The following is an 8,628-nucleotide window of genomic DNA, read 5'->3' as shown; positions in this document are numbered from 1 at the left end:
CCTAAATGTAAGTTATTCGCTTGGCTCGTCATTCAAAATCGATCTCGGAAGGCGCATCATCTTTGCCAAGTGTGGATGGCCTAATTGTTGGATTTGCTCTTTATGAAATAGAACTCTAAAAAATGTGGCGCATTTTCCTTCCCAATGTTGTTTCTCGATCCGAATTTGAAATATGATGAAGGTTTGGCTTGTTCTCTCCAACTCACACCGAGCTCTTGGCATAGGTTCAACGACGTCAAAACTTGGTGAATAGATGTAGTGCACGGTGGGCAGGCTAGGCAATTGGTGTAACCTCTCCTTCATAAACATCCTAATAGCGTAGGAAAAAGTGTGGCGGGAAACATTGGAAACAAAGTGTTTTTTTACCTCAAGATCAGTATAAGGAGCAAGCAGCTGGTCATTCACTGCTGACTAAACCTTGGCCGGAATTGTATTCATGACCTCATGCAAACCATCTACCCCTTCAAAAGTGTAAAGGTCATGATAGAAGTTGGTAGTCAAATTGGCCAATCTTCGGATCATCAAATCATTAGAAATTTTAATTGAGGGGTCTTATTCTTTCTCCTCCGCATACAAGCCTGCCCAATGAAAAAAAATCCATGTTCTTGTCTTCCTCATTGAGCCATTGGATGTGAGCTCTCTGACGCCACATGATCTTCTGATGGTGATAAATTTATGTTAACCTATGAAGAAAATTTGTATCGTCCCTAGATATATCAGGCCGGTCAGGCATATTTCACAGCTCCTCCATTTTCTTCTTCGGTTTATGAATTTCAGCCTAGATGCTGCTAAACATGATGTTACCCTGTTGGGAACGTAGTATTTCAAAAAAAATCCTACGATCACGCAATATCTATCTAGGAGAAGCATAGCAACGAGCGGGGAGAGTGTGTCCATGTACCCTCGTAGACCGATAGCGGAAGCATTTAGTAACGCGATTAATGTAGTCGAACGTTTTTGCGATCCAACCGATCAAGTACCGAACACACGTCACCTTTGTGATCTACACACGTTTAGCTCGGTGATGTTCCTCAAACTCTTGATCCAGCTGAGGCCGAGGGAGAGTTCCGTCAACATGACAGCGTGGTGACGGTGATGATGAAGTTATCGGCGCAGGGCTTCGCCTAAGCACTATGATGATATGACCGAGGTGTAAAACTATGGAGGGGGCACCGCACACGGCTAAGAGATTGTCTGTTGTGCCTTTGGGTGCCCCCTCCCCACGTATATAAAGGAGGGAGGGAGGATGAGGCCGGCCAGGAGGAGACACGCGCAAGGGGGGGAGTCCTACTCCAAGTAGGATTCGCCCCCTCCTACTTCCACAAGGAGAAGGGGGGAAGGAGAGGGAGAAGAGAAGGAAAGGGGGAGGGCTAGCCCTAGTCCAATTCGGTTTGGGCTAGGGGGCGCGTGCCACACCTTTGCCTGCCTCCTCTCTTCCACCACTAGGCCCATGAGGCCAAATAACTTCCTATGGGGGTTCCGGTAACCCCCGGTACTCTGAAACTTATCTAAAATGACCCGAACCACTCCGGTGTCCGAATGTAGCCTTCCAATATATGAATCTTTATGTATCGGACATTTTGAGACTCCTCGTCATGTCCGTGATCTCATGCGGGACTCCGAACAACCGTCGGTACATCAAATCGCATAAACACATAAAACGAATCGTCATCGAACGTTAAGCGTGTGGACCCTATGGGTTTGAGAACTATGTAGACATGACCGAGACACATCTCCGGTCAATAACCAATAGCGGAACCTGGATGCTCATATTGTCTCCTACATATTCTACGAAGATTGTCGGTGTCAAAACCGGCGGATCTTGGGTAGGGGGTCCCGAACTGTGCGTCTAAGGCGGAGGGGTGCCCACGATATTGAAGTGGTTGCACTCCCCGCATTATGCAAATCGACATAACTTCGGTTACTATCAATCCTGATCGAGCTAGTGCTTTAATTCGGATCATCAGATAGAGGACTTCTCCATTGTCTTCCACCTGGGGGCTCCGTGGGTGCCAACTTCGGTGTTTCTTCAGAGGAACATTGTTGAACTCAGGAAGACCCCGCCGAACAGGATCCAGAAGGGGAACGTCCACCATATAAAACCATTCTGAAGGCCAGTCTTCGGACGACTTCTTTGGGTTACCGGACAGATATCCGGTATCGGCGATGCGCCATATTTCGGCTCCACCCACTTGATAAAGTGATCCCCTCTGTGTGCGAGGGACGAGGCAAAATAGCCTTTTCCATAGCTCGAAGTGAGCCTCGCAGCCCAGGAACAACTCACAGAGAGCAACATAGCCGGCGATATATAGAATGGAGGCAGGGGTGAAATTGTGTAACTGGAGGCCATAGAACTCCAGGAGCCCGCGGAGGAATGGATGAATTGGAAATCCAAGTCCCCTTAGTAAATAAGGAACAAGGCAGACCTGTCCCCCCATGGAGGGATAGGGAAAGCTCTCCGCTTGCTCCCCGCCATTGTAGGTGGCAAGCCCGGCTCAAACGGGCACCATATACGCCGGAGGGAGAAATCCCTTGGTCTGCAGTTCGACCAATCGAGTGTGGGACTGAACACCTCTCCCAATCACCGGGCTTAGGGCTACGGGGGCGGGAGGAGGAGCCGCGGAGGTCGGCCATGCTGGAATGGATCTTTCCGAAATGCACTCTGATGGATTCTCGCTGAGGGGAGGATGGTGTGGATCGGATCTAAGAATCCCTATCCCTTTAATAGATAATTTATTTATCTGGCTAGGGGGGCAAATGTAAAAATGCCCTAGCGCCTCGTATTCATTCGACGCATGGGAGATAGCCCTTATTGGGCACAGAAGCCAAGAGGTTCCACATTTATGGGGCCGGACACTGCTTACAAACACTTGGAAATTGGAGAAGAACCCGCCTTGCAATGTCGAAGACAATACTGCGCGCCGGACTCATCGTCATTGAAGCCTGGTTCGGGGGGTGCAACCACTTCAATATTGTGGTGTTATAACGGGGCGGATGACGCCACCCGCTGCGGGCGTAAGGGTCCGGACAATGCTGCCACTTTAGCGAAAATTCTGTCCTAATTGTTCAAGGGTGAGGAAGAGGAGTTCACCCGCATCAAGCCACGGGATGGATTCTCCATGTACAATCCTCCAAGCTGGGTAAGTTATATCTCCCTACTCCCATTTTTCCCGCATTCTTTGTCGTAAGTATTCACCTTGCCATCTTGCGGCAGGAACTACAAAAAGCCATAAAGGAGGTCAGCAGCCCTTCTCCACAACCAGAGGACCCTGACCGGGCCCTCGACTCCGGACTTGAAGAAGATTCGGTTATATTCGTGGAGCTGATAGACCAGCAGTTCTATCAGTTAAGCTGCGAGGATGCCATGGTGTCCATTATGGCCGAGTATCCCGAACTGCTCCCTGCATCGCACATAAGAAAAACCAAAAATCCCAACTCCAAAACTAGGATCCCCTTTTAAACACTTCACCCACCATATACACATGGCATTTTTACAAGGAAGGCATTCGGGACGCCCTGCCGAACCCGCAGCAACGCGCCAACAGGAGGCACCGAGGCCGGGTAGGCCAAAAAGGAAGGCGGTCAGGACAGAGACGCCGGCGCAAAGGTATAACAAAACCCGCTCCGTGGTTGTCGTCTTTCTCGAAATATAATGACGCCCGTGTTTCTTTAACAGAAAAAACGCTCGCCGGAATATGTCCAACGATGTTACTAATCACGCTTCCACCAGCCGGGCGCCAGGACCGGACATAAAGGCGGAAGCCGATATGGGGCGGGCGCCGGATAATCCCCCTGTAGAGGATGCAGATAGATTATCCGCTACAAACTCAGAGGTGGAAAGTGCCATGAATCATAGGCGCCGCCGGGCCGTACTCTGTGACGCTTGTTTCTCACCAGAGGCATTTGATGCCTTCAATTCTGGAGAGGCGTACCTCCGAGCTGCTCAAGATGGTCTAGCCAGAGCCACGGATCAGTATGTAAAGGATGTACGGGTAAGTAAATCTGACGATTTATATGTATCAGTAGCCCCTGAGACTTGAAACAGTTAGCAGAACTGATTTAAGGATCATCTTTATTGTGCAGATTCTTACAGAGAAGAATACTAGGCTGTCACAGGAGCTAGAGGAATGCAAGACCCAACTGTGGGCTGCGGTGGCCGCATTGCAGGAACCGAAAAAGTCACATGCTGGTAACATTTACTTTAAAGAATGATGGTTACCATATAATGTGCGGCATGGCTGCAGATCTAACAACAGATGTTGCAGATGAATCCGGAGAAAATCCAGAGGACCAGCATGTTATGCTACAGGTAGAAGCTGGCAAACGCGTGCTGACTGAGGTTAGGTGGGACAAAAACAATCTCCAAGACGCCAATATTAAGCTGAGCGTGGAACTAAAAGACGTTCGAGGCCAGCTTGAAGACTCCGAGAAGGAGAATAAGCGGCTTCGGCGCGGCATTTTTAGTATGTGATTGAACGAATCCTTTTAAAGGAGTTCGACGAAGAAGTCGACTAACAGCGTTATGTCTGTAGGTATGCTGACGGGTCGTCCCGCGGAGGAAATGCCCGGGTCTGCGGGTGATCTTCTATCCGAGCTCTCACATCTGCACGAACAAGTTCGGTAGGTGATGCAAGGTGTTGCCCAGGCCTTGTGGCCATCCGTCTCCCTGCCAGAGGGCGTTGCAGAGCTTACGGAGAAGCTGAAGGGAGCACGGCGACGCTTCCGATTATGGAAGATATCGGCCTGCCGACAGGGTGCCAGAGAAGCCTGGGCCATGGTGAAGACGCGGTATACCAAGGCAGACCCAAATCACATGGCCGAGGTCGGACCTGTGGGGCCCGACGGAAAAGAGATCCCCGTTAGCTTAGTTTATGGGCAAGTAGAATTAGCCGCAAAGTATTCCCAACAGTATTGTAAGCTAGACCGCCTGTTGGATGGTATAGAAGAGGAATTTAGTCAGTCTGCATGACTATGTAATTAAGGTGACATGTATAATGCCTTCTAGCCGGATTGTAGATCATTTGTCTTGGCGGACCTTTTCGCTTCAACCTCGGGACCCGATAGTCCGGAGTGTATCCGAATACCAGCTCAGTTATATAAGAACCGGGGTATGCGTGGAGACCAGGTGTAGGGGTCATTAGTGCTTGAACAGACAAGTGCCCAACTAGTTATGTTATATTACATGGGTAGTAGGAAACATCTTCCAGGGAGAATAGTTCCGTTAAGGGTTCCTTTCCCTGGGTAAGCATGCCCTAAAGTGCATGTCTGGACTGCGATAGGAAATGCAGGAAAAACATCTGGGGGCAGATATGGACAATAAATAAAAATCATCTTTTGTTCACCGACCGAATATTCCTTTAAGAACGCTAGCTTTCGGCTTCACCTAGTCTGAGGTACACATCCGGCTGACCCGACAGTAACAATCGCAGAGGTGCTCCCCTTATGCCCTAGCCGAATTAACGGCAACGTAGGGCATAAATACAAGAGCCAGGCAACCCAGCTTGGCCAAAACTTAAGTCATATCGATGCATATAATGGCGAAAAAGGTACATGCGGAAGCATGACACATGTGCGGGGCCTGAGGCCCAGATAAATAATTAAGCTTCTGTGAAAGAAGCCCCCAGGTATGATGAGCGCGGCTAGCGCATCTATAATGTGCAAGCGAGGCACAAGTTGGCCCTTGAAGGCCCAGAGAAAGAATAAAAGAAAGGAAGAAAGAAAAACAAGACAGATAATGTATATGCAAAAAATGGACAAAGGGAGGGGACGAACATAGAGTTCGGTGCTAGTCGTAGAATCTTCGGAGCCTGGCCGCGTTCCATGGGTTCGGCTCGAGTCGACTAGTCGATGCATCCCGCAGTCGGTACGCTCCACCGGTCAAAACTTGGTCAATAGTGAAGGGACCTTCCCATTTGGGCCCGAGCTTGTTCTTTTTCTTATCCGGCTGGCGTAGAACTAGTTCGCCAACGTTATAAGTTTTGGCCCGTACTTCTCTGCTTTGGTATCTGCGAGCCTGTTGCTGATAAAATGCGGAAAGAGCTTTGGCTACGTCGCACTCCTCCTCCAGGGTGTCCAGACTGTCCTACCGATCGAGCTCGGCTTCTCTTTCTTCGTACATGCGCACTCGGGGTGAGTCATGAATTATGTCACAGGGCAAGACTGCCTCTGCGCCGTACACCATAAAGAAGGGTGTATATCCGGTACTACGATTCGGCGTGGTCCGCAGCCCCTAGAGTACAGAGTCGAGCTCCTCTACCTAGTGCGTGTTAGACTTTGTTAAGGAACGCACTAATCTGGGTTTAATGCCGCTCATTATAAGACCGTTTGCTCACTCGACTTGACCGTTGGTTTGTGGGTGATAGACGGAAGCATAATCGAGCTTGATGCCCATTTTGCTGCACCCGAGTTTTACCTCATTGGCTATGAAGTTTGTGCCGTTGTCAGTGATGATGCTGTGGGGATGCCATAACGGTGTACGACCCCAGATATGAAGTCTATCACTGGTCCGGATTCGGCTGTTTTAACAGGTTTGGCCTCTATCCATTTGGTGAATTTATCCACCATGACTAGTAAGTATTTTTTCTTGTGGGTTCCCCCTTTAAGGGGTCCAACCATGACAAGCCCCCAGACCGCGAAGGGCCACGTAATGGGGATTGTTTGGAGGGCGGTGGGTGGCATGTGGCTTTGATTTGCAAAGAGCTGGCAACCGGCGCAACGTTGGACCAAGTCTTGTGCATCTGCCCGGGCCGTTGGCCAATAGAATCCTGTACGGAAGGCCTTGCTTACAAGAGCCCGGGCTGCAGCATGGTGACCGTCGAGTCCGGCGTGGATTTCTGCCAAAAGGTTCCACCCTTCCTCTTCGAAGATGCACCTTTGAAGGACTCCGGTAGTGCTTTTTTATACAATTCTCCCTCGTGGACCCTGTAGGCCTTAGATCGCCGCACTATGCGGCGTGCCTCATTTTGGTCCTCCGGAAGTTCCTGCCTAGTTAGGTAGGCCAGGAATGGTTCTGTCCACAGGGCGATAATGGCCATTATTACGTGGGCTGAAGGTGTTATTTCGGTGGCGGAGCCTCCGATTGTGTCAGAGTATTCGGTATCAGGCATTTTGGCCGGGTCCGGACTATTGTTACCGGTGTCCCCTTCCCATACTACGGATGGCTTGAACAGCCTTTCCAGAAATATGTTGGGGGGGGGGACCGCATCGCGTTTTGCGCCGATGCGGGCGAGGATATCCGCCGCTTGATTGTTTTCCCGAGCCACATGGTGAAATTCGAGTCCCTCGAACCGAGCTGACATTTTTAGGACGGCGTTTCGGTAGGCCGCCATTTTCGGATCCTTGGCGTCAAAGTCTCCATTTATTTGGGATATTGCAAGGTTTGAATCCCCACGCACCTCCAGGCTTGAATGCCCATGGAGACTGCCATCCGAAGACCATGCAACAGAGCTTCGTATTCGGCTGCGTTGTTGGAGTCTGTATACAATATTTGCAGTACGTACTGAACGGTATCTCGGGTTGGGGACGTCAGGACGACGCCAGCCCCTAGACTAGCCAGCATTTTAGAATCGTCAAAGTGCATGATCCAATTGGAGTATGCGCCGTACTCTTTAGGGAGTTCGGCCTCCGTCCATTCGGCGACAAAGTCGGCCAATACTTGCGACTTAATGGCCCGTCGAGGTTTGTATGTTATGTCGAACGAGAGGAGCACAATGGCCCATTTAGCAATCCGACCCGTAGCGTCGCGGTTGTTTATAATATCATTAAGTGGCACTTCCGAGGCTACTATAATCGAACACTCTTGAAAGTAGTGTCGCAGCTTCCGGGATGCCGTGAATACCGCATAGGCTATCTTTTGATAATGTGGGTACTGTGATTTGCATGGAGTGAGGACAGTGGATACATAGTATACCGGCTTTTGAAGAGGGAATTTATGTCCGGCAGCTTCTCGTTCGACGACGAGCACTGCGCTTACAACTTGATGAGTTGCCGCAATGTACAACAGCATTGGTTCGCTGATGTTTGGCGCGGCCAGGATTAGGTTGGTTGCCAAAATGGCCTTTATTTCTTCCAATCCAGCTGTGGCAGCTTCCGTCCACTCAAAGTGTTTGGTGCGCCGAAGGAGGCGATAAAGGAGCAAAGCCTTTTCTCCTAAGCGGGAGATAAAGTGGCTTAGAGCCTCCACGCATCCAGTTAACTTCTGGATTTGTTTGAGGTCTGTTAGGGTAGCCAACTGTGACAAAGCTTGGATTTTGGCCGGATTAGCTTCAATACCTCTACTGGAGACAATGAAACCCAGGAGCTTTCCGGCTGGTACGTCGAAAACGCATTTTTCCGGATTGAGCTTGATGTCGTATGTTCGGAGGTTGTCGAATGTGAGCCTCAAGTCGTCTATCAAAGAGTCAACGTGCTTGGTTTTGACGACCACATCGTCTACGTATGCCTCTACTGTTTTGCCGATTTGTTTCTCCAGACATGTCTGAATCATGCGCTGATATGTTGTTCCGGCGTTTTTGAGCCCAAAAGGCATTGTGTTGAAATAGAAGGGACCGTATGGTGTGATGAATGCCGTTGCGGCTTGGTCGGACTCCGCCATCTTGATTTGGTGGTAACCGGAGTATGCGCCGAGGA

Source organism: Triticum urartu, chromosome 1 (genome assembly GCF_003073215.2).
Source record: "Triticum urartu cultivar G1812 chromosome 1, Tu2.1, whole genome shotgun sequence".
In the NCBI taxonomy this organism is placed as follows: Eukaryota; Viridiplantae; Streptophyta; class Magnoliopsida; order Poales; family Poaceae; genus Triticum; species Triticum urartu.
This window is presented reverse-complemented; position numbering follows the sequence as displayed.